The 23,868-nt window shown below is 46.8% G+C and overlaps 1 protein-coding gene across 7 annotated transcripts in view; it reads left to right on the forward strand.

Moving 5' to 3' along the window:
* ADAMTS16 (ADAM metallopeptidase with thrombospondin type 1 motif 16) overlaps window positions 1-23,868 on the forward strand; it is a 142,946-nt gene that overhangs the window by 101,064 nt on the left and 18,014 nt on the right. The window lies entirely within an intron of this gene.

The raw sequence follows: 23,868 nt of genomic DNA on the forward strand, positions 1-23,868 counted from the left end.
TTGTGAGAATCATGTGAGTAACATATTTACGGAATGAAAGTCTGACTCCAGATTCTTCAGACAGCCGACGCACTAAAAACAGTACAAGATAATCTCAAACTGCTTGATTTTTAAAGATCCACGGTAGCTGGCGAGCTGATTCCAGGTTTGTGGAAATGTGCCTCAGCAGCGTGATGCTTTCCTGGGAGACAGGAACACACAGGAGGGAGAGGCCCCATGTCTCCCTTCATCTCTGAGCTGTTGGGTCCCTGGTCACTGGCTCAGGATAGAGATGGAGGCCACTTACCTGTATCTGAGAGGTCAGGACCATTCCTTCCACCACGGTGAGGGGGGTCCTCCCTGGGGACATCCTGTCCTCCAGTCTCCCTGCTCCCTCAGGGGCTGGGGACCCACCACCTCACAAAGCCACCTGCCCTGCCCCAGTCTGGGCTCCTCAGCCAGCTCGCCCCACGGCCTGCTGTTGAGAGGTATGCCAGTCGAAACTGACATGAGGACTTTGGTGCTGGAGGCCCATCACCCACCAGTGCATGGGTGCCGACCTGGGGATCCTTTCTGGGGCTGGACAGGCTCTTGTAATGGCCACACTCCTTGATCCCCTCGTCATATCCCTCCGTGGGAACTCCGCGGGCCCATGCGCCTTGTGGGCTGTGCTGAGCTGGACAGCGAGAACACAGGCCACCGCAAGGCTTCTCCAGGGTCCAAAGCGACAGGCCAAGTGCACAAAATTCTGGATGGTTTAGGAAGTGAAACTCACGGTTGGCAGAGGGAGGCTGGCGGCAGCGTGGCACCATTGCCTGCAAAAACGATCATGCTGTGGGAAGGAGACAGATGGCGGGGCGGCCTCCTGCCAAGTGGGTGCACCCCTGGGACTCCCTTTTCCTCGACGGCAGGGTGGGAACCTGTGTTCCAAGTGACACAGCATTGCTGTCACCGTGACCTCGATGGCAGATCTCCACGGAACCTCATGACCTGGGAATGCTTGCTGACATCGTGCTGAGTTCTTGCCAGGGCCCACTAACCTGGGCACCTCAAAACAGCTAGTTAACTTTGCTGCAGAGAAACCTCCCTCACTGAGACGAAGAGACATGTGTGCATGTCACTTTTATGTACATGCAGAACCAGCCTTAGTGAAGGTAGATCCGTTTAAGCTCCGGATAATTGGAAAGGGTTAGTGTTTGCATGAAGTCAGCTCGCAGTCCAGCCCGCCTGTCTGCTCGATGAGGCTCATCAAGGGGGATGTAGAGAAAACACCCAAGACGAGGTCCCCAACTCCCGGCTGCCAGCTTCCTGCCTTCAAGCATCACCTGACTCAGCTGTGAACTGAGAGTGGGAACCCAGAAGAGGCCTCTCTGTGTCTGTGACCCATGCAGGGCTCGACCTGGAAGCAGGAGAGGCCAGAGTCACGGGCGGAGCCGCTGGTGCTTCCTTGGAGGGCACAGCCCCACCCCCACCGTGTGCACACACATTGCTTCACTCCCACACGGAACCCCCGCTAGATGTCCCCCAGCCCTCCCAGCTCGTCCTCTGGGCCATGGGAAGCGAGCGGCAGTAATGCGGGTGCGCTCCATGGGCGCCCTGCAAAGGCTGTGCTTCCTCCTCTTCCTCTCCAGCTCCCTTCCATTCCTTCCTCACTGCCCCAGCTCCAGCCCTGTGGGCAAGGCCAGCCCCAGGCATGTGGAGCCCAGGATGGGGGGCTGTCAGATTCCCTGGTGACCTCCCGAAGCAGAGCTGCCCTCACCTGGAGCCCAGCTGCCTACCAGCTCAGACTTGCAGGAAAGGAGACTAGTCTCCCGTGTTGGAGCCCTGACCATACGGTCCCCGTTGGTGTGGGAAGCCACCGTCCTAACTCCGGCGTGCCTCGCCTGTGAAACCGAGGTCCGAGCCACCCCTCACTGGCCACTGCCTCCTTGTGTCACTGCAGCTCAGCAGTCCTGGACCCACACTCCAGTTCTCCTGTCTCACCTGGACAGTTGCCTTCCCACCTCTCACTGTCCAGACCCCCCCGGCCCGCCCTCAGCCCAGAGGCCAGGGATGGCACTGTAACCCTTGTCCCGCCAGCCCACTGGACCTGCTGGCACAGCTCTTCCTTCGTTCTCCTCCCCCGAAACCCAACCCGGCTACACCCAGCACGTCACCCAGGCCGTGCACGGTGCTCAGGATCTCCAGGCTGCAGGAAGTTCAAAGCCCATGTTCTCAGTGGAAAAGGATGGGCCCTCTCTTAGTGGCCCCCCAGGATGGCCATCCCACCACCCCTCCCAGGACAAGGATTCCGTGTCACCTCCAGTGTCCTCCAGAATTCCTCCTCCTCCCCATCCACACTCTCAGCCCATGATGTCGGACCTCAGACACAAGCATCAGGTAAGGGCCGCCTCTGCTTCTTGCCAACAGCCCACCTGTGAATCCTCCACTCGCTCTGGCCCTTCTTCATAGTGAGCCAACGGTCTCATTTCTTCCCGAAAAGTCCTCATGGCTTATGTCTCTGATTCCCCTTTTCCATCAGGCTTATCGATTCCTTCCAACAAAGATTTCTAAGTGGATGTTGGATTTTCCTTATGCTGTCTTGTAAACACACACATATTAGGAGATCACTCACTTTATGGGCAGGTCACCTGTTTAGCCCATTGTTTTTCTCCCCGGGCCTCCTCTGCTTCCCTGGAGTTTGTCTTTCTGGTTTTGAGGGATCTATTGTTAAAACATCTCTATGTTCTTTGATGTATTCTAAACTTACTCAGGTAAAATTTTATCAGTAAATTCTGTCAAGAGCTTTGTATGCTGAAAGAAAAGGCACAGTTCAGAGCAAAAGGACTAGTCTAAGGGAAATTGGCACTGATGAATGGGAACAGCATTGTTAAAACATAGTGAGGACTCTCTAAATTCATCCAGGAAACATCCAGAGGCCTCCATCCATCTGGCTCTTTGATTTATGTCTAATGTTTTTGAATATTTGTATTCTTATCTGAAGGAGAAAGCTTTTGGCGACAGTCCTAAGCTTGCTGTAAACCTAATGCCATACTTTCCTGCTGGGAGATCCCTAATGAGGTTCCTGCTACATCCCCAGCAAATAGCAGAGGCCTGATGACCAATGGGACCCCGCAGGTTTGTGCTGAACAGGTGGGGCAAGATGTCCCAGCCTCTGACCCCAACTGTGTGCATCAGAGTCCTTTTGATGGAGTGGACTGGGTTGGCCGGGATTACGAGGATGGTGGAGAGCAAGGATGGTGTGAGCTCAGGAGCTGGTTTAAAGGTGTGGTTCAGATCTCCCTTGTGTGTCCACTTTGTATGTAACCACGGTGATAGAGAGCGAGGGTTTTTTGAGGGAATTCATGTGAGATCCATGCGCTCTACGCGCAACACATGGGCTAAGCACTCGATAACTCTTGGCTGTTTTTATTTAGGGTGTAAAAGGAGAAACAAATTCACATCCATTATTTATTTAGTCTGTGAAGCAAGACTATGGCAAAACACAAAAGAATGAACTAATATCACATGTATTAATCCTTGTGCATTTTTATTTTAACAACTGAGTTGGGAAAATAGATCTTAATTTAAAAAGTTGTTTTGTTTTCCTCTGCGATGTAAGATACATTTCTCTCTTGCCCAGAAAACTGGCAGTTTTTTTGTTCGTTATTCAATGGGATCCGGGAGTGGGGTCTTTAAAACATCTTAATCTGTAGCCGCCTTATCTTTAACTGAAATGAAAATGAAAGCCTCCTACACTGGTTGCAACTCCTGACCTCCCCATCAGCGTCCACATACTTGCCTGGGCTGAGGCTGGAGCTGGTGCAGCAGGAGGGCTGTGGAGCCCCAGCCTCAGTGGCCATGTGGGCTCCCCAGCTCGTAAATGGGAGTGGGGGCGGTGGGCTGGGAATCAGGAGTCTCCTCCCTGGAGGAAGATGATCTTAATAGGTCCTGGAGGCTGTGGCGGACAGGAGCATCATGGCTAAGAACCAGGCATCAGCACTTCCCAGGTGCTCCTCTGGGCTGGAGCGAGGCCAGGGGGCAGCCTGCGGCTTCTCCTGGCTTCTGCTCCACACAGAGGGTTGGCTCAGTGCTGGCCTTGGAACGGACAGCAGGGGGTGCGCCCAGGGCCCCGCTACCTCTGTCCTCCTTGGAGCGTGAACCAGGCTATTATTGCTTGCCTGTGAAACACGAACCATAAATCACACAGATACTTATTTCCATTATATTTCTGAGCTTATCTAAATGGAGTGGCCCTTCATGTCATTTATCTTAACTAGTATCTGGTTTTGGAAGCATGAATACTAACAGCACGCCTTCCTGGACAATGGCGGGAAGATGCGAGAGGAAATACTTTCCAGATGGGAAACAGGCCTTTTTCCTCCCTCTTCACGATTCTCTTAGGAATGCGGAGTAAGAGTTTAGGTAAAACAGATTGTCATCAAATAGACTATGTTTTCTTGTTTTAGAAAGTCATGCAAAGACAGCCCCCCTCTGTAGTACTTTCCACTGGGTGGACTATTTCTGCCCACACTTTGGTGACTCCTTACCGACCCGTTAGCAGAATTGTTTGCTTTCACCCAAAGTGCCTGGGTCACCATTTGGTTGCACATTGTAGAAATGCAAGGTAAGGATTAGCAGGATAACTCTGTTACGGATGCTCTCCCACAGCAACATTTCCAGTGACAGGAGAGGGGGCCGTGATTTTTTGTCTCTCACCTCTTTTAGATACAAGCAAACACAAACATGAACTGCCTAGGTTACCAAGGGAATGAAAAGAACCGTCCTCACTTAGGCGGTTCCCACGTTTGAAAGGGTTTGACTCATGGGAATGCCAAAGAAGTGAGCGTGTTAGTTCATTTGATTGTCTGAGTGGCTGAGAATGAACTAGCAGCGGGACTGGCTCTTGGGCATCTGACCTGCATCCAGGGCCCGGGGTGCAGAAGGGTCCTTGCTTGCTCTCATTCACTGCCATCCCAACTTGAAATTCCTAACGGTCTTTGAGTCTGCCCTGGCTTCCACGAATTATACAGCCAGTCCCGCCCAGCAGCCCCTCTTCTGTTCAACAGTGTTATCTGGAACAGGGCTGGGAAAGCGATTCTTCGGGGACTTCTGATCACAGGTGTCTCCTGGATGCCACAGCAGTAGACTTGAGGGATGGAGGCTCCTCTGTGCAGTCCTCTCCTGCTTTCTCCCCTTCACTTACGGGATGCGTGCCAATGTGGCTGAAGAGAAGGACGCTCCCAGGGTCACAGTCTGTGAGGATGCGTCCTCTGGGCTCCACGCTCCCCCGTCCTCTTCGTCTGGCCGCGGGCCCAGCTCCGGCAGGGAACCTGACGCTGTGGCTCACGCCCAGAGACGCCACCTCCCAAAGAGCGGCGGACCCTGTTCTTCTTTCTGTGTCTTGTCCTACCCCACGTGCCCCCAGTGAGAAGGCATCTGACCTTCTCCGTTTGGTCAGGGAAACCAGAAGAGTGTGACATTGACACTGTCTTTAGAGGGATGTTTGGCTAAAGTATGATGTCACCAGTTCAGGTGCGAGCGTCAGGACAGAGTCTGACGTGACTGTACCTTAGTACGGAAGATGATGTCTGACCGCGCTCCCCAGGGAAGGAGATCACTTGACACCAAAACAGTGAATTTCAAATGCACTCGAGGGGCCCTTTCTGGCTCAGTGTAGAGCCTGTGGCTCTTGATCTCAGGGTTGTGGGTTCGGGCCCCATGTTGGGTGCAGAGATCACTTAAAAATAAAATCTTTAAAATGTGTTCAAGGTGGTACAGGTATTTGTTAGGATGTATCGTCAAGGAAAGTCAGGTTACAAATAGGAACAAATGGAATTCGTCATAGGCAAGGCTGATTTTTTTTTTTTTTTTAAGATTTTATTTATTTCAGAGAGCAAGACAGAGAAGGGTGAGCATGAGCAGATGGGAGGGGCAGAGGTAGAAGGAGACTCCCCAGTAGGCAGGGACCCCGACACAAGTCTCAATCCCAGGTCCGGGATCATGACCTGAGCCGAAGGCAGACGCTTAACCAACTGAACCACCCAAGCGCCCTGGCAAGGCTGATGTAATTTACTTCCTCAGTCACTTACATATTAACGTAAAAATCGTTGCAATAGGAATATAAAAAATAATTAGCTTTCTAGATTTGAATTTGTTATTTGACACTTAAAAATCTGCCTTAAGGGCGCCTGGGTGGCTCAGTTGGTTAAGCGACTGCCTTCGGCTCAGGTCATGATCCTGGAGTCCCGGGATCGAGTCCCGCATCGTGCTCCCTGCTCGGCGGGGAGTCTGCTTCTCCCTCTGACCCTCCTCCCTCTCATGCTCTCTGTCTCTCATTCTCTCTCTCTCTCAAATAAATAAATAAAATCTTTAAAAAAAAAAATCTGCCTTAAGTAGTTCTGTAAAATATTTTGTATTTTAGTTTTTTTTGTCTGCTTGATTTCGCTTCATTTGTTTTAGTTTGGTGTGTTGTTTTATATTTATATACATATCTATTTATTTATCCAAATGAACAAAGGCAGAAAGTCACCTTGGGAATACTTCCATTTTTCAGGGAACTTAACTAGTTTTATACATTAAATAATACCTAAATTTCTCATAATATTTTTATTGTTTTGGTTTCTAAAATTAAAAACTAACTTACAGATAGATAGAGGTGGTTGGATGGATGGTGGATACATGATAGATACATGACAGATAGATAGATAGATAGATGATAGAATAGATCTCACTACAAGTCTTTACCTACATCCATATGTCCACTGTATATATACTTATCAGTGCTTCTGGAAATATTTGTTGAAAACCGGAAGCTTCGCTCAGAATCATGATGTTTTGGGTGGGGGAAGAATATAGGATACTGTTTTTAGGTAAGAGGTAACATTGTTTTACTCTTAAGCCTGTGAATTATTTAGAATTATTGTGGTTTACTATTTCCAACTTTATGGAGGCTTTACGGTAATTTTTTTTGCTATTTCAGATGTTATTACATTGAGATCAAAGAAAGAGTTAAAATTATATCATTTTTCGCATTTTTGAGACTTCCTTTATGGTTTGAGCATGGGAGTGTTTATAACTGTTTCCTGTGGGAATGAAGGAATGTGTGCTCTGTGTTGGAGTAGAGTTATTTATATGGCAATTAGATCACGGTCCTTATTTATCTATTCAAATATATTTTGATTTTTTGTCTATCTTATATATCTGTTTCTGAGAGAAGTATTTTTAAATCTCACTTTATGATTGCTTACTTTTCAATTTCTCCCATTACTTTTATTTCATAATTAACATTAAAGTTCCACATCACGTTGATAGCATTATAGCTTCCTCGGGTGTTGTCCTGCTAAATAAGGACCATCTTTACACCTAATATTGCTTTCCAACTTAAGCTGTTCTTTTCTGAAGTGAACAATATGGCCCTCACTTCCATTCCCTCGTGCCTGACATTTCTTCATTCTTTGTGTTTTTAAATGTCAGCATTATGAGGTTTCTCTGCATCTTGAACAAATCATCTTCTCTGTTGGATTTTATTTTTTTTTAAAGATTTTATTTATTTGACAGAGAGAGAGAGACAGCGAGAGAGGGAACACAAGCAGAGGGAGTGGGAGAGGGAGAAGCAGGCTTCCCGTGGAGCGGGGAGCCCTATGTGGGGCTCGAACCCAGGATCCTGGGATCATGACCTGAGCCGAAGGCAGGCACTTAACGACTGAGCCACCCAGGCGCCCCTGTTGGATTTAATTTTATCAAATCAATAATATATCTTCTTGGGGCACCTGGGATCCAGCCCCGAGTTGGACTCCCCGTTCAGCGGGAACTTCGCTTCTCCCTCTCCCCCTGCTGGTGCACGCTCTCTCGCGATCTCTCTCTCTCTCAAATAAATAAATAAAATATTTTTTTAAAAAAGAAAAGAATGTATCTTCTCACGCATACCCTTGGTCTGCTTTTATGAGCTGTAATTGCCCTTGTTTTTGGATTCAGCTCCAATTTCTTACGTGTCTTCTGTCTGCTGTGCATTTTCTTTGCATCATGTTGTTCCTTGTCTCTGCTGATTTCTTATGAATTTGTAGGATTGTGTTTATTCTCTTTTACTGTCAGTATTGCCAGAAGCTCTATACTCTCCTTTTCTTCACACCATATGCTTCTGATAAAAATAAATAAGATAGCTGTATAAATGAGTGTAACTTGAGAAATACCGAGGATTGCTCATACATGAATATCATAAAACCCTTACAAATAAATAATTTCTAGAAAAAGCTCAGTGAACTGGAGAGAGCTTAACGTGGAGTACATCTTCTCACAGATGGATGGTGCAGAATTTTAGATTGTTCTGGACGCATCTTTGGGGAGTGTCAAGAATCCCTGGGTCAGGAGCCACACTGGATGGAAGCATCCCCAGGGCGGGGTCGTGGGCAGGGGGCCCTGGCTCAGGGAAGGCTTCCCCGACGGCACCATGGGCCATTTGCCCCCGGCCCTCCCTCCACTGGGTCAGCTGGCAGGGTGGAGTCCCGGGGACACAGCCAGCACCACAGGCCCTAGAAAGACAACACTTTGTCCCCCTGCCTCAAGAAAGGCCACTTGCCTAATTTTGCTTTTTTTCTTGCCAGAAAGAAAATAAAACACAATAAACAATAATAATAAAAAAGAGAAGAAAACTGCTCCGTGAACCCTGTGTTCATTAAGAACGAATGTTTTAGTGCCACTTAGGTTTTCGAGATACAGAGGCCTCGTTTTAAGGAGCATTGCCCTCTGGAGTAAGCATTGCTGAATTTGGGGATAATGTGAATAATACTTTGGTTCTGATCCTGGACAAGCGAGTCGTGCATGCTTTCACATATGGTGACCTGAAATTATTAAGACATTACTCATTTAAACTTTGTGACTTTCTAAAGCTGAGTTGGACTGAAATGTACCTTTAGACTGTCTCCAAACATGGGGTTCACTGATGTCATTAAAGAGAACAAACAGGTGGCTGTGGGAGGGTGAGCATGGGCACGCTATCACAGGAAGAAGTCACACTCCTTCACTCTTCACAGCGGAGTTTAGTTTGAGAGACCACACGTACTACGATATCTATTCAGTTATCTATCAGATCTTTGCATGACCACCTAGTACGTGCCACCATTCTAGATGGCTTGCACCTGGGCCCTGATCCATGGGACTCACAGGGCCAGGCCATCAGCATGCACCCAGGTATGGACAAGCGCATTTCCACATGTGCATACTGATTCAGAGCATGGCAGATCCTGGAAGGGTGCTTTACTTCTCTTAAAGGATGACAGTAGATCTCTCTAAGCTCTTAGATAGGGTGCCTGGTGGGAATGGAGGGTGGGAATGATCCAGCCAAGATGAGCAGCAAGTGCAAAGGCCCTGAGGCAGAGGTAGACTGGATGTTGGCAGAGGGCTGAAGGCCTATGTGGCCTTGGTCAAAGGGAGCAGTGTCCGTGATCAGGAGGGGATCAGCAAGGGAATCCAAGTGTGCACGGCCTTGGAGGCCAGGCTGGGGAATTTGTATTCTGTTCCTCAAGTGTTGATAAAACTTGGGAAGAGTTGAGCATTGGTACCATGTGACCCACCTCTAGGGAACCTGGGGACAAAGGCATGAGAGAGAGGTGGGGGCAGAGCAACAAGTGAGAAAGCAGAGCTGTGGGCTCCAGCACCTCTTTGGAGGAGTCTTGCTGCCAAGAACAGCAGGGGGGCAGGGCTGCAGCGGTAAATGTCTGTGAAGCCCAGGGAGGGTTCACGGCCATTTTTCTCATTTTCACGCCAGAGCTGGTTCAGTGTACCTGTGCATGTTTGGACATGATTGGCCAGGGAGGTTGGAGAGAGCAGCCGTGGGTAGCTGGGAGGGTTACCCTGGGCACACAGAGGGACGCGGCTTGAGACATGGTGGCCCACGTGGAGGAAGCGCCTTACTCATTCTTTTTGTTTTCACAGTGAAAGGGGCTAAGTCATGGGAGTTCGAGGGGGGTTGCTGGCAGGAGAAGGAGAGCGTTCGGTGGGACGGTGACCCTGCCAGGGATGTGCATCTCCGGGCACCTGCAGGCCCTACATGGAGTGTCATGACTCTGGTCACGGTTGCAGACATGGTGGGCAGAGTTGGCTTAACCAGGATTAGGATGAAAAGAAAATAAAACAGGTTATAATTAACCTCATTTCAAGTGATTCACCAGTAAAAATACATCTATCCAAGCACGGCCCAGTACTGAAGAAGGCCCGGTATTTGGTTGCACGCGTCTGCAGAACACACAACTGGCATTTTTCAGCTGCTGATTGCTGATCAAGGAAATGAGGGAGAAAGGCCAATTCAGTTTTACAAAGGGGATCGTCCGTGTCCCTCTGTTCTCAGGTGACTTCGGTTTTGGTCCCCATGTGACAGGGCTGAGTTTTTGTCTAGTGTTTAAAGATGTGTCTTTTCTTTCCAGCCTGGACACCAAATGTGAGCGACCTATGCTTGGTTTGTGGCTCAGCTCAGGAGGCAGGAGTGCCCTGCTGCTGGAGGTCACTCACATGGTGTCCTGGGGGCTCCCAGTGTCTGTCACCATGGCATGCTAGAAGCCCCTGGAAGCAGGTGGCTCTGCCCCACACAAAGTCTCTTGGGCCCATGTCTGTGCAATCCCAGGACCATTGGATGAAGGTATCCTTGGTCAGTGTTAAAAGCCAAACCATCCTAAGTGCTGTGTTTCTAGAGACACAGCTTTAAAGAACACAGAACCGGGGGTTTGTTCAGTGGACTGACACTGAGGGGCAGTTTGTCATTTCAGCCTGGGCTTGTTTCCCATGGTGTATTTTCAGGGGGTGGTGGGGGCAGTGAGGCCTAGGGAGGACCGGTTTTGGTTCAGAGTCGGTCATTTAAAGCTCTTCTGTAGGCACCACCTTGAAGGAGATGCAAGTTTTCAGGCATGTCCCCTGTGCAGTCCCTGCCTGGTACATGTCCATACACCGCCCAGTGTGCTTTTGGATTAGCCTGTGCCTGAGCAGGGCCCAGGGAGTCATGTGCTCTGCACATCAGTCCTGGCAAAATCATATTCGGCCAATGATGCAGTTCAAGAAACTGAAACCGGGTGGCTTAGCAAAAATCGAACAAGAAAGGAAGAAGCCCTTCGCGCTGCTGACAATCCATACTACATATATTAACATGCACTGTTTGTGAGTTTGGGACATTTCACGTGATCAGCCCGATGGATGCGCAGGGATCAGGCACACTCCTTCCATGTTGAAAGCGGTTGACAGTTGTCCAGCCTGGTTTCTGGTATTTGACATGATATGACATTGTTATAAACTAGGTTTTTGAAAGGAAGACACTCTGAGACTCTCTCCTTTAAAAAAAAAAAAAAAAAAAAAAAAAAAGTCTGAGAGTTCCGAGGCCTTAACGTTAGACAAAACTCCCGGACATTCCCTTCAAAGGAAGCATGCTGTGTCCCCAGCTTTCTCAGACTCTGAAGCCAGCATGAGTGTGGGAAAGCGGGGGGGGGGGGCCGCCCTTTATTTCCCTGCTAAGGGTAAGCACACACATCTATAGTGGAGGGAGGAGAGCAGATGGAAGGACGGGGGTGGCTCTTCCTTCTCTGCATCACACTGTAGCTCTTATAAGGGCTGCATTGCTCAGGCACCACAGAAATTCTGCACCCTAGACCCCGGGCACTACTCAGCTTGACACCCGTCTCCATAGTAACCGCTGCAAAGGGTGGGTTTCCTGCTTGTTGAGGCTTCAGAGGTTCTGTAAGATTCTAGGTTTTAAAGAGTTATTTTTCCCACCAGAATCCTGGTTAGCCTCCCCACTCCAGTCCACTGCCATCACCATAAAAAGGGGTTTCACTGAAAAAGGAAAAAAAGAAAAAAATCATGGGCATTACAGGGCAAGAAAAATTGAGCAAATGAGTCCGGTGAGCTCCTGTAACCTTGAAAGAGCTTTAGCTTAAGGGGGAATCCAAACTGCAGTTCATCCTTGAACAACACATGGGTTGGGGTGCTGGCACGTTCAGAACCTCATGATCAAGAGCCCACTGTTGACTGGAAGCTTACCCATAATGCAAACAGTTGACTAGCATGTATTTTGCATGTCGTATATATTATGTGTTTTAGGATAAAGTCAGCTAGAGAAAAAAATGTTAAGAAAAAGCATGAGGAACAGAAAATATACAGTCTTGTCCTGTATTTGTCAAAAAAAATCCGTGTGTAAGTGGACCCACGCAACTCAAATATATGTTCTTCGAGGGTCAACTGTAATTGGCTTTAGAATTTGATACGGAAATTTAATTATTTTGCAATTCACATTGACATTTGCTTAAAAAGTCAAGTTAGTTTTGGTTGACTTGTTGATGTGTTGTCGTTCCAAAGTCACCCGTAAACCGTGATTTTGCCAAGCCTATTACCAGCTTGTAGGGATCTGATAGAGTTTTCCAGGTCTAGAAGGAAAAGAAGACTTATGCATTAATTTTGTCATGTGGCTGAAAGATTTTCTGACAATATTAATACGGTGACCAAAGGTTAGATTTTTCCCATCCCTCTTTTTTTCCTTGGGTTTCTGCTTAAGCAGTCCTTATTTGATTTACAAAGTTTTCAGTAAGTATTACCTCTGTCATTTGTAAAGGCATGCATAGATTTTTAAACAATATTCCCACAACCAAAGAGATCCTCAAATTCATTTGTTTAGATAAGTTACTTTTCCATTGAAATACCGCCTTTAGGATAAGCCCTCGCCCCCAATCTGAAGAAACAGTGCTGCAGGGTGAAAACTATGACCAAATGAGAGCTTGAGACATTTCCGTGTGGCTTTTTTTCCTACAGGTTCCATATAAGTTCAGGTCAAAGGGAGTTGAAACAGGAAGCAAATTTTTAATGTGCTTCTGACTCTGGTGGCCAGGAATGTAATCGCCAGAAAGGGAAGACCACAGTCTCCCAGAATGTTTAGATTTGTCTGGATCCAATGCAAGACAAGAGCCACTCAAGCATCCCCCCTCCTCCTCCAGTTGCCATATGGCTGCAGCCTTATTTTATTTTTATGTCAAACAAGATTCTAACAGGGGATTTTTAATTGTTTTGATGCATTTATTACGTATTTCCTCAATAAAAAACTAAAAAGGGAGAATCCATTTAAATTCTCTAGGATATTGTTTTTTACACTATAATTTTAGTTGATTTTTATACTATGCAGGAACCAAATGCAGATGGCATAAAAAGCCATACTATACTTTGAAAGCTCACCATGAGAAATCACCATCCTGCCTGCCCACCACTCCATCCCCAATCCCATGGACCAGGGGCAAATCTCTTACTCTGGCTCTTTCTGGTATCCTTCCCCCTATTCCTAAATAACAGGCATGATCACCATGTCCCACGTGTTGGTTCTCATGGTTACAGTCCCATCCATCACAGGGGACGGTGTGGTCCACTGCATCTCCTTTATCACCCTCCCATGGCTGTGTGGTCACCACCTCCTTGCCCTGCATCCTTCCGTGTGGCTACACCCCAGTAGTTGGAATTGTCCACCTCATTATTGATTAGTCCTTGCTGGCTAAGTAGAATACCTTGATTCTGTGTCCTTTTGGATATGAGAACTTTATGTTTTCTAAGACTTAATAATTGCTTGAATTTCGCCTGATTAGTTTTCTTTACATAAACCCCAAGAGATTCATTAAGGTCATTGATTCATTTCACCAATATAATAATTGGAGTGTCTGCTACGTGCCAGGCCCTGGGGATACATTAGTGAGTTGAAAGAGGTCCCTGTTTGGGGGAGCTTATCTGCGGAGAGACATAGGCAACAATAAACATAAGGTATTTTTTAAATGACGGAATATTCTAGAAGGTGATGAGAACCAAGGATAAAAAGAACAATAGAGCAAGGCGGAGGGGGTGGGAGTGTTAAGAGCAGGAGGCGTGGGGTGTCGGGTGCACCTCACAGAGCAGTACAGAATTTCTGTCTTTCTCTTTGTTTCTTTTATGTTTCCTTTGTTTCTCTCTCTTTCTGTCTCTTCTCCTCCCCACAGATTATTCCCTCCATATGCCCTTTTCCTAGCAGCGGGGTGGTGGGTTTTCCTCTGTCCTGCCGGTGTCTGCCTCCAGTTCCTCATCATCCACATTTGTCCAGGCACGTTGAGACAGAGACCCCAAGGCGTCCGACGGACACCCCCTGTGCTGAGACAGGTTATCAGCTGCTCTTTGCCCTGGGATCATCGGTTTCTCCAGGGAAGGGTCCTGTCATCAGACTTGTGCGTGTTACGGGGGGAGGGAAAAGTGGCAGGTGCACCCAGCCCTCCAGAACGGTGGGGAAGGGGCCGGGCTGGGGTCTCAGAACCTGCTGTTCCCACGCCTCTCCTGGTCTTCCGGAGCCATGTCTCCTGCAGAAGCCCCCTCCTTGGCCTCCGTTAGAACTGGGGAACGCAGCGTGTACTCAGTCCACTGCATGTTACGAAAGGCCTCTCTTGTTGGTGCTTGGAGTGACAACGAAATAGTCCTAAGATCCTGAAAACATGCACACTGCTGGGGCATTCACTGTAATAACTAGAAGTAATAAGTCGAAGTAAAGGCAATTGATATACGGAGAAAAATTACTGGAAATCTTTACACAAGTCTAGGTTTAAATACGTTTTGTACTGAGCAGAGAGGAAAGTAAATTACCCGTAGGGTGAGCAATATGCCCCAAATGACCTAGAATTGCCCTGTGTCTGGGGATGTCCCTCAGTCCCAGGCCACCAGAGTGCTAGGTCATCCTGCCCTCCCTCTCCACGAGCAACAGGAAAACAAACTGAATTATGATAGGAAATGCTCATGCAGCGATTTCTTTCATAGCCAATGATCGTCGTCTGGGGCCCTAAGCAGTGAATCTGAAAAGAGAAGTAGAACCTTCCAGGGATGCACGTTCTGTGTCATTGCAGGGATGTTAGTGATCCGCGGGGGGGTGGGACACGGAGCCTCCGAAGGTAACACGAAGGATCCTCTCGTCTCAAGTCCCTAGTTTTGTTTTCACTATTCTTAGAGGAGAGTGTCCTAAATCCTGTAAGCTCCAGGCCCTACCAACCTGGATCCGCCCCAGCGGTGGTGGTGGTGACCCTGACAGACTCTAACGCTTGCCAGAATGAGGGATCGACTCACGAGATGCTCACAGAAATGCCAGTCAGTACTATTACCATCCACGGTAGAGACGTGGAGACTCTGACAGACGGCCACGGGAGGTTGTGCAGAGAGGAAATTATCTCAGGCACGCCTAGCCGCCGATCAGATTTGTGTAAGTTTCGAATGTAAATGGAACAGTATGAAAATATATTTGACACCCCTTATCTGTACTGTTCTTTTCCTTGTGCGTGCACATGTACACGTGTGTCTATTAGGAAACTACGTGTGATCAAAGCGAATACCATGTTAATATATGTTAACTAGTGTATGTTCATACATACGTCTGTGTGTGTGTGTACGTGTGTGTATAGAACAAAGAAAACAAAAGTCCCATAAGAAGGGCAATGGGACATCCCAGTGTGCTCAGAACGATTCCAGTTGATCCACTGTCCGTCTATATTCAGTAGTATCCTTCCCCTCCAAAGGTTTGGGGGGAACCCCGTTTGGTCACTCAACACATCATCCTGGCTCTCGGGATAATCCTGTGGAGATTTGTTGAACGCCTTGTCAGATGCATTTTTATTACTGTTACCTACTTTTTAAATTGCTATGCAGTGAAGTTTTTATTTACTTTCCATAGATTCTTCTTTATATAATGTAACTTGCAAGTTTTCTGTACTCTTGTATCATGAAATATTTTACTCATTTCAGACATTTTGGTTACATTAAATATTTGACTTTGATGAAAATGAGATGTATTTTGGCAGGAAGAATGAAGCCCGTGTCCCACAGCTTTTCTTCCACGGCCCAGTGATCTGCCCCAATGTCACTTAGTGAAAAATTCATCTTCTGCCCACTGATTTGGAAGGCCAGCTGCATCCTAGCTTAAGTCCATGTATATAATTGCTGCATTGACCCTACTGCCCTTCCCGGTTTATTTTTCTGTGCCAGAATCTCACGTCTGATGAATAGATTTTATGAATCATGTGTCTCTTCTAGAATTTTTCTGGATCTTCTCGAATGTTCTTTTTCCATATGAACTTTATATTTATGTTGCCGTGTTAAAAAAAATTTTTAAAAAGCATCCTTCTGAAATTTTGATTGGGATTACATTGCCTTAGTAGACTAATTTAGACAAAATTGAAATCTTGGACATATGGAAGTCACCTACTGAGAACCAATTTTTTTTCTTCATTATCCCATTTGGTCATTAGGTTCTTCAGGAAGAGCTCATAGATTTCTTTACTTACGTGACTGTGAGCATTTATATTTCCTTGAATATTTCATATTTTTATTAATGTTGTGAGTAGTATCTATACCATTATACTTTAATTAGAGTCAAATTAATTTTGTAACCATACACTAAAATTTTGTATTTTCCAGTCAGAAATCTTTTATTTTTAATATCATAAACCAATAATGATAATTTTGGCTGCCTTTTCTAATGTCGTACCTCTTGTCTACCCCACCCCAGTTTAACTACAAAGGCATATGCTTCTAGAATAAAAGTAAAATGTGTCAGTCCTTTTTCCTGATCCTTATTGGAATGTGTTGACATTTTCAGCTCTTTATTTCATAGAAGTTGCCCCTTACATTTTGATTTATCGTATTATGAAACTTCACTTGTTTGTATTTTCTCAGTTACTGACTTTTAGTGAATGTCTTTTCTTCTTGACATGACAGTTTTACAGCAGACTTGGAAAGGTTTTAAGAAAAAACATCAATGGGGGCATCTGGGTGGCTCCGCTGGTCGAGCATTTGGCTCTTGATTGCAGCTGGGGTTATGAACTCAGGGTCATGAGATCGAGCCCCGAGTTGGGCTCTGCGCTTAGTGGGGAGTCTGCCTGAGATTCTCTCTCTCCTTCTCTTTCTGCCCCTCCCCTCTGTGCTCTCTCTCTCTCTAAAAAATAATTAATAAATCTTAAGAAAAAAAGAAAAAAGAAAAGACATTGATGAATCTGTTTTTGAGAGTGTGTGAGGTTCTGAGCAAAGCACAGGGTGGATTCCTGCTTCCTATCCCCACCCGGATCCCAGGACACTCCCCTCAGGATACAGAGCTGCGGAGCCTCAAGGACTGGTCCATTGATCTAGATCATAGGCCTTGTCTACACACACAGGTCCCTGGGCTTTACAGGTCAAAGATGGAAACTCACGGGAGCTGAGAGGCAGCATGGACACCACTGAGTGTTCACTGCAGGCTCTGAGTGTGTATGTAAGGGACGTGGGGTCAGCCCCCAAGTCACTGGAACACATTGAACTGGGGCACGTTTCCATCATTCAGACATGTGAGCCCTTGGGATGTTAAATTTGTGAAGAGAAGGAAAGCACCTGTCATTCTACACCTGAGATGAGTGATTAATGGCCCCAAGTGGCATTCCAACAGTGAACCCCTGTTGGTCGCTGTGTGTTCTTTTTTTTTTTAAGATTTTATTTATTTGACAGAGAGACACAGCGAGAGAGGGAACACAAGCAGGTGGAGGGGGAGAGGGAGAAGCAGGCTTCCCGCGGAGCAGGGAGCCCGATGCGGGGCTCGATCCCAGGACCCTGGGATCACGACCTGAGCCGAAGGCAGACGCTTAACTGATTGAGCCACCCAGGAGCCCCGCTGTGTGTTCTTTAGTGTACCGGTGCCTTTAATTTGATAGTAAACCCTTCATAATCCGTGTACATTTCTATAAGAGTGATCTGTGGGTTTGTGTATGATTTCTCAATACATATGCCTTATATTAATTCTTCCATCTGTGTTGGCTTCCTATTTGTGATTTCCAAATAGCTCCCTACTGTTTGCTAACTTTGGATTCATGGTCTTCTTTTGTTTGCCCCTCTGGTTATTTAGGAAACACATAACCTGTTTCGAATTCTAGTATAGTTACCTATACAACTTAAAATAATATGCTTAAGCCACTCTTTTTTTTTTTTTTTATCCATGTCACAATGTAAACTAAAGCTGTAAAAATGTTGTCGGGCAAAGTAAGGCAATTGGTATATTTCTACTTCTTTAGTTTTCCACTCACCAAACTTCAGCTCAGGCCCTGATCTTTGTTAAAATTGTCTCGTTTCAATTTAACTTTAATTTTATTATGATTTTTATATCATGGAGTCTATTCTTTCAATAAAGAGGGCGTGTTCATTCTGTGCTACAATCTTACTGGTCTGTTTAAATGGATCCAGTGGTCTTGCCAGTCCCTGCATCCGTAACTTTCTCATTCTTCAGTTGAGTAGTTTAAATCTTCTCCTGGCCAGCAGGAGTGTATCTCAAGGAGATTTTTCAAGAGGGATCCTTAAACCACAGATCGCCTCACCCCTTGCTGACCTCAGAGCGTCTTTCTGGTGCTTCTTGTCTTGCTTCTTGTAATGTCATCCTATCATCCTGCCTCATTCTTGAGGTCTTCCTTCATTCAATTTTTTCTCTCTTTTAAATTTCCTGACAGTGGAAGCTATTTTGCAGAATTCTATTTGATACAATAAGTCTTCTTTCACAATATTTTTATTTTATTTTCCTTTGAGTGCTGTCTTTTTTACCTGTGCATTTTGTTGGACGGGTTGCTCTATAATCTTCACGTAGGCTCCACTAAGGTTCCTTTCTCCCAGCTCAGCTGGAAGCAGGGCATTTCCAGACAAGTCTTTTATCACCCAGAGTGGAGCTGGTCCCTTTCCTCGTGGCCTTGCTCCTGGGGCGCATTTTTTTCCCAAGTGCCTTCTGGAACAAATGTAGACAGTTTATAATGTGACTAGTCCTTTTGGTTCTTTTGATATGTTCACAGCTCTCGGACATTTATTTGGTTTTGGTAAAGGAATCTCTATAGTGCATCACTTGAACCTTCTTTCCAAAATTCCTGCCATGATTTTTAAATTTAAAAAAAAAAGGAGTGTCAGAGATATGTGCTTTCTTTGTAAAGCTATTGAAGAGTGGTCCACACCTGTCAAATAATTACATGGCCCACCTGTGGTGACCAAAGACATTAACTCAGAATCTGCTTTGTTGACCAACAGCAGCATGATTTGTCCCCCAGACATGGTGCCATCTCAAGAGGGGGATTCCTGTGAAGGGTTCCTCTCCTTGTAGTCACTGTGACCCACTGTGACCCATATTTGTGACATGCTTCACGTGGCCTCGGAGTGGTGGGCCTCGTAGGGTCCAGAGCCCAGGAGTCAGGACCAGGCTACCTGCACTAACATCCTGGCTCCACCCCGTGCTCCTGCAGATCCACGAGCATGTTCCTTAGTGTCTTGGACTCCAGCTTCCCATCTCTGAAATGGGTATAATCACTGTACCTCCCATACAGATTTGCTGTGAGATTTAATGGGCTAATGCAGATGAAGGATCTCAGTGATGCTTTGCTACCCTTACCACTATGGAACTCGACAGACTAGAGGGATTTGGGCTTTGGATTCATTGTCTGACTATAGGTTTTCCGGACTTAGGACATATATTGGTTTCTCTAGAATAATAAGATTTTGCAGACCCTCCAGTGTCATTTCATGCTACATGATGAGCCACACGTGAGACTTATGCCGCATTTCCAGATGCCTTCACTTGTTCTTCTGTTGAGATCCTTTTTTTTTAGTTCACAGAGTTGAATTTCCCACAGATGTCTCTCCCGTGTCTGTGAATGCTAATGCAATTCTCTCATGGCTACTTGTATGTATGTAGACCTTACATCATATGGACAGTTCAAAAAAAAGACATCACAGTACTGTCTAAACTATCCAGACAGTGTTTTTATGCTCTGCATATGATATTTTGGGATAAATGATCAGAAATGCCATACTGGTTGGCTGCCGTTCCAATCTGAGTCACTTAAACCAGCTGAGCTAGAAAATGAGGTCTTTGAATATGGGGCTTCTCTCTACCCTGACTCATTGGAAGAGTCCTGAGCATATGTGAAACCATTTAAATATACAGTAGAGCATTTCTCATGTCCATGTACATAAAGTAAATACCATTAGGTTCTTTTGCAACACAGGCTAATAAGTTATACCAATTATAATACAGTAAATGTAGTTAATGAGATACCGGTGTATACGTCCCTGTTCATATTCCAGAGTTTTTAAGAGCAGTAGATAAATATGACATTTACAACATGATTCATCTGGTAAGTTTTGTGCTATAATATCTGGAGCTTTACATTAGGATGTCGACTCCAAAGATTACAACAGTATTTGACCAAATAATTACTTAATTAGCTAACTATACTAGCAACTAGCAATATTATTTAATTATTATTTTTAATGTGTAACAAGTTTGCGGTATTTGGTAATATGTAAGACTGCCCTGGTGGGGATTAAATGCAATCAGTGAGTTCCTAAGACTTAGTAAGAAAATGAGACTAATCTACACATGTCTTGAAGAAGAACAAATGCAACTGCAAAAGGTGGTTTCACAGGGATGGGAGCCACGAGGTTACATAAATATTGTTCTCCATACTCTGTGCATTCATTTCCTGGATCCGGTTAATCTTAAAGTGTCACAGTGAGAAATCCTTCCTTTGTAGAATGGAATCGTTCCAGCCTTGTCAAGAAAGAGGACTCTGCCATCCAGTGTTCACCGTGTGTTTTCGGCAGGCACCCGGCCTTATGGCGCCTCCTGGCCAGGAAACTCGTCCGCAGCTTGTCTCTCTTCACACCTGGACCTCCGTGCGGGAGCCCTTTGACAGCTTCGCAGATAAAACTTAGGGATTCTTAGCAATCACTGTAAAAAAATCACATCTTGCCATCCTTTTGTGGAAGCTGCCCTCATGTCTGCCCTTTGCTTTTGGAATTCTTGCCTCGACCCCTCTCTGCAGGCTATGGCCTCCTATTCCCCGTCCTACAGTTGACATCACCACTTTCACAATTAAGCCAAAAGAAGCCACGAAATGGGATGACCGGTTTGGTTTCGATTTCACATGCTAAGCACTCGCAGAGCGATGAGGACAGCTCATGGACCTGATGTGGCTGTGTGACCTTGTGTCTTATTGTCTCTGCTAGCTGACAGCAGACCACATGGCAGAAACCCCGGGCAGGATATTGACATCGATTGCCTCCCAGGGGTCGGTTTCCTTGAAGGTTCCATCTTTGTCAGACATGGGTTCCATCTGTTTCTTTGGTTTCTCTCTTAAAGCCCCCTGGGTGACAGTCCCTGGCACTCCCATACAGAAGCCCTCTGTCCGCTGCCCTCACCGACCGATCTCCCCCCCCCGCCCCCCCTGGACCAGACCTCATGGCAGCCCCATTGGCTGCATGCTGGGTGGCTGCCGTCCAGGCCCAGACTCTGGACGAGGCCACCTGGAAAGCATTCTTAGAGAATTGACTCATGAGTCTGGAGAAGTTCATTTCAAAGTATTTATCAAGGAGTGAACATCCAAGAAACCATGAAGCAGAAACGCCAGAAAAGCCTGAAACCGTAGGAGGAGTGAGGCCATCAATTTAAATCCTTCTCATAAAAAGGAAGAAGCCACAGTGGGGAGAGTTCACCTTCCGTAACAGAAGGGAGAAGCGACCTTCTTTCCCCGAGAAAGCAAGGATCCAAACAAGGGAGTCGAAACGCAGTGGTTGGTGACTCTTCCATGATTTACGTCCCACTTTGCACCTCGACGTGTGAATTAAACCTTCTCCTCAGCGAACGTCATTCATTTTAAAAGAAAGAAAAATGAACCCAGGTCAGTTGATGAATAGTTAAGTTAATGTGAGATACACAGGCTTTCCCCTGAGCATCACCAAATAGGCTCTCTTGAGAGGCAGGGAAAGATCGTTCAGATGTTATAGGAAATCTGACGTTGTGGCAAGGAAAGGAAAACTGTTTGGAAAGAGCACAGCCCTAAGTATGTGGACACTGATTCAATACCGAATCATTAAGAACCCTTCCAGACACTACCCTGTGTGCATAATTAGCCATAAGTAGAAAGACACAACTTTTACCTAGAGGAGCGAGCTCGCGTCTGTGATTATGAAATAGATATGCGTCACACCATTTGCAACTGAGATATGTCGTGGCCAGCAAACCTCTAACTGTATGCATTTTTCCTGGGACCTTTTAGAGCGAGGTCACTTTGGAGAACTGCCTCCCATTAGAGGTTCCCAGCCCTGTTCTGTGAGTGGCACGCAGCAGAGTGGGTAAGAACGTGGGCTCACGGGGTTTTCTCCCTGGCCCTGCCGCACGTCAGCTGTGTGACCTTGACCATCCAGAGCCTGAGGGGCCGCAGCAAAGCCACTCCCCATCCCTGGGCCTCAGTGTCCTCATCTGTAAGATGAGAATTTCACTGGGGATGTTAATGGGAGTGTGTGTGAATGGATGGATCGGCATAAGCACCAAGAATGACGCAGGGCCCAGAGCAGGCCGGGGAGCTGGACTGGCTGGTTGCAGTCCCGGCCCGCAGGGGTCCGTAGCTCTCAGAAGCTTGTGGCCGCAGCCTGACCGGGATCCGTCGGACTCCCAGCCTGCTCGTTCCTCCCACTTGCTGGTGAAGGCGCCCGCTTCACTCTGAGCAGGCCTCACTCTGTCTCTTAGATCCCCAAGTATTTGGCTAGAGCCTCGAGCTCGAGCGTGTAGGGCGTGTTGCTTTCGGTGCCGCCGTTTTATGGCCACCCTCTGCCTCCCACGACGGGGTAGTGTGTTCCGACCCTGCCAGTAATTTGCTTTGGCCGCACTCAGAATAGGTGTAACACGCCAAAGCATCTACCTTGTAAGACCGTCCTGACTACCGTAAAAATACCCATTGCTTCTTGGTGTCCGCACAGTGTTCGAGCCTAGTGTTCCTAAGCGAATTTAAGCCCGGACGCCGCAAACTCCGGCCCACGGGCCAAGTGCCGCCGGCCGTCTGGTGCCGTCAGTGGGGTCTGGCTGGAGCCACGGGCTCGCCCACATGTTTCCAGGAGGTCAGGCTGCTCTCTCCCTGCCGTGACTCCCTTGAATTGTGACAACAGGGACCCTGTGGCCCACCAGCCGAGAGCATTTGCCATCTGGCCCTTTGGTCAGCTGTTTGCCACGTAACATCTTCCCAGCCAGATCAGGGTCCTCCTAGAAAATGCCGCCCCTGAGCCTGGCTCAAGTCCACAGGCTTCCTCCCATCAGTATGTAGGCATCGCTAGGGGGGGTTTGGATGACGGGTTTATTCAGACATCTGTCTTCTCAGCAATTTGGGTGATATGTTTTATTCTCCTTCCTCGATTAGGAAAGTGGCGTATCTTCAGGATAAGAAAGTTTGTCTAAAGAAAGAAGTAAATGAGATTTAGGGTCAATAAACATGCAAGCTCATATTCATACTGCTGGCTTTTCCCTAAATTGTATAATATCCTAGCCAGCTACCCACGTGTCTAAGCGTGGTGGGTGGCCTCACGGGCCCATTCTCTGAACGAGGTGGGAGACGAACCACCTCCCTTCCAAAGGCAGCTTACGAGGCCCCAAGATCCTCCTCCTTCCCATGACTCCGTGAGTGTTGGCAGTGTCTCTCAGGACTTCTTCGAAGATCTACCTCCCTCTCTCTCTGAAAGATAGGGTTTGGGGAAGGACTAGCAGTAGTTTCTCATCCCTTATAAACCTTCACCCTGTGGATCCTGAAGGCCATGCTCTTCCATCAGAGGTCTTGGCTTTTGTTCCGTCTCAGAGGAGACAAGGAACATCTGTGATGGCCATCTCTAATTTAGGTTCATATAATTGAGATAGCTTCCACTTGCCTTTCTTTAGATTATGAATAAATGTATTCAGCTACCTTTCCTTGCAGGGCATTGTTTTCCATATTCCTTCATCCCCACTCCCCCATTATTAGAATGTAATTCTGAACTATCTCAACAATTCTCATAAGCGTGAATATCCTAAAATGGCATACTTTCAACATCATGACCCCGTTATCACATTATTTTTACCCATGTTGGAGA

Source organism: Mirounga leonina, unplaced genomic scaffold (assembly GCF_011800145.1).
Source record: "Mirounga leonina isolate KUSES-001 unplaced genomic scaffold, KU_Mleo_1.0 Mir_95, whole genome shotgun sequence".
Taxonomy (NCBI): domain Eukaryota; kingdom Metazoa; phylum Chordata; class Mammalia; order Carnivora; family Phocidae; genus Mirounga; species Mirounga leonina.